The 2,655-nt window shown below is 35.5% G+C and overlaps 1 protein-coding gene across 1 annotated transcript in view; it reads right to left on the bottom strand.

Annotated features, from left to right (window-relative positions):
• LOC107694888 (NACHT, LRR and PYD domains-containing protein 3-like) overlaps positions 1 to 2,655 on the bottom strand; it is a 41,121-nt gene that overhangs the window by 12,336 nt on the left and 26,130 nt on the right. The window lies entirely within an intron of this gene.

Genomic DNA, 2,655 nt, shown 5'->3' with positions numbered 1-2,655 from the left:
CCGACCTTTCCCGACCCCCCCCCCCCTCTCTCTCTCTCCCACTTCACTTCCTGTGAACTTTGAACTGTCCTATCAAAATTAAAGGCAAAAATGCCAAAAAGAAATCTTTAAATAAATAAAAGTAGCCAAGTGGTCAAGTGCAAAGACTGCAAGTGTGGGTATTTGGACAAGGCCAAGCTCTAACCCTAATCAAATACACCCGAGAATGTTAATCAATGTCTTCAGGATCATTAGAAAATCACAGGTAGGTGAGTTTTATCAGGTTAGGAGCTAAACTCTGCAGCGCATTGGCCCTCCAGGGCAAGATCTGAGAAACCCTGGTTTAAATTTCTTGTGAAGCCATCACCCACCCATCAGATACCTTGCTCCTTTTTTTATTCTCTGTGTGTGTTAGCACACTTGGCAATAAAGCTCATTCATATTCTGATTCTGACAGTGTCCCCTCTTAAAGGGATAGCTCACTCAAAATGAAAATTATATCATTAATTACTCATCCTCATGTCGTTCCAAACCCATAAGACCTCCGTTCATCTTCGGAACACAAATTAAGATATTTTTGATGAAATCCGAGAGCTCTCTGACCCTCCATAGACAGCAAGGGTACAACCACAATCAAGGTGGTAAGGACATTGTTAAAATGGTCCATGTGACATTAGTGGTTCAACCGTAATATTTTTTAAGCTACGAGAATACCTTTTGTATGCAAAGAAAATTAAAATAACTTAATAACTCCGTGTCACCCTAGGGCGCAATTTTGGAGAGTACCATATGACCAATATGACTCTAATTTCATATTTGTGATCTTGAACCACAAAACCAGTCATAAGGGTCAATTTTTTTAAATTGAGCTTTATAAATCATGAAGCTAAATAGATAAGCTTTCCATTGATGTATGGTTTGTTAGGATAGGACAATATTTGGCCGAGATACAACTATTTGAAAATCTGGAATCTGAGGGTGCAAAAAAATGAAAATATTGAGAAAATCGCCTTTAAAGTTGTCCAAATTAAGTCATCAGCAATGCATATTACTAGGGATGCACCGATACCACTTTTTCCAGTACTTGCCCGATACGATACTTTTATTTTTGGTACTTGCTGATACAGAGTACCAATATTTTTATTGCATTTGTAAATTTTTTAAATATTGGGTACAGAAACCAAAATAGTATGTATAATGTTAGTTGGTTAACTTCATTTATCAAATAGATACAGTCAAAAAAAATTATTCAGACACCTTCAACATTTCTCACATTATCACAGTTTATTCGCTATGATACCAATATTTTTATTGCATTTGTACATTTTTTAAATATTGGGTACAGAAACCAAAAGAGCATGTATAATGTTAGTTGGTTAACTTCATTTATCAAATAGATAGTAAAAAAAAATTATTCAGACACCTTCAACATTTCTCACATTATCACAGTTTATTCGCTATAGTTTAGAACATGGTAGAACATCCCCAGACTCGGTCTGAATAATTTTTGGTCCCAAAGTTGTATCAGTTTTACTGGTAGTCCACTGTATGAAGAATGTTTGGGTATAATTTGTCACAGTTTACTTTATTTTGCTGTCCTCACTTACAAATAGTGTCCTGCACCCACTAGTAAAAAAAAAGATACAAAATTATATCTGGTCTCTGAATAATTTTTGGTTTGACTGTATATCCTTCGGTTATTTTCACACTTAATTATGCCCATTAAAATATATTTTACAAGTTTTTGTTACTTTCACTTTTTTTGCTCTATGGTACATCATCTTTAATTTAATAGCATGCTCCATTGCAGCGGCTTAGTACTGTAATTATGCGCTTCTTTTGGACTGAAGCAATGCAACGCCCGCTGACTGCAATGATAGAGCTTGAAAGATCAAAGACAATTTTTAATATAACTCCGACTGGATTCGTCTGAAAGAAGAAAGTCATATACACCTAGGATGCCTCGGGGATGAGTAAAACACAGCCTAATTTTCATTTTTGGGTGAACTAACCCTTTAAGATGTAAGGTTATTGTACATCCAGCCTGTTATTTATAGGCTATGTTTTAATCCATTACCATGTTCAAAACAGTTTTTCTGTAATGAAATTCTGTAACAGGAGTCCGATCTACCATGACACACAAGGAAATATGTGACAGGGATATTACAAAACCATACAAATAAAGTATTGATTTATTACATAAGTCAGGGGTATTCAATTAAAGTTCCAAAGTTCCATACGGCTGTTTTCCAGGGCTTAAATTTTAAAAAGTCAAATTCAAGTACTTCAAGCACTTTAAGCACTTTGTACAAACCCCGTTCACAAGACTTTTGAGTACTGGTTCTTGTAGATTAGAGTTTTTTTGCCACAAAATGATGTCAGTATCAACCTACCCATTTACAGTGTGCAATGATGTAGATATGGCATAATGGCGTATGAGCCGTAAATGAGCCATTGTTTTTGTACACAGCAAATTTCTGGAGTTGAAAAAGTAGGAGTTAGGCAAAAAAGTGTGAAAGAGTTAGATTTTTGGAGTTTATTTTATAACTCTGACTAAAGTTTGTGTTATGGGATACTCCCTGGCTGTGTTGGATTTTGGAGTTCATTCAGTGGTGTTCAGGAGCGTGTTTTAACACCACATCTGGAGTTAAATGTTAGAAAGTGGAGTAGAAAGTG

Source organism: Sinocyclocheilus anshuiensis, unplaced genomic scaffold, assembly GCF_001515605.1.
Source record: "Sinocyclocheilus anshuiensis isolate Anshui unplaced genomic scaffold, SAMN03320099.WGS_v1.1 scaffold418, whole genome shotgun sequence".
In the NCBI taxonomy this organism is placed as follows: Eukaryota; Metazoa; Chordata; class Actinopteri; order Cypriniformes; family Cyprinidae; genus Sinocyclocheilus; species Sinocyclocheilus anshuiensis.
Note: the sequence above shows the minus strand (reverse complement) of the source record. Positions and strands in the feature narration are given on the sequence as shown.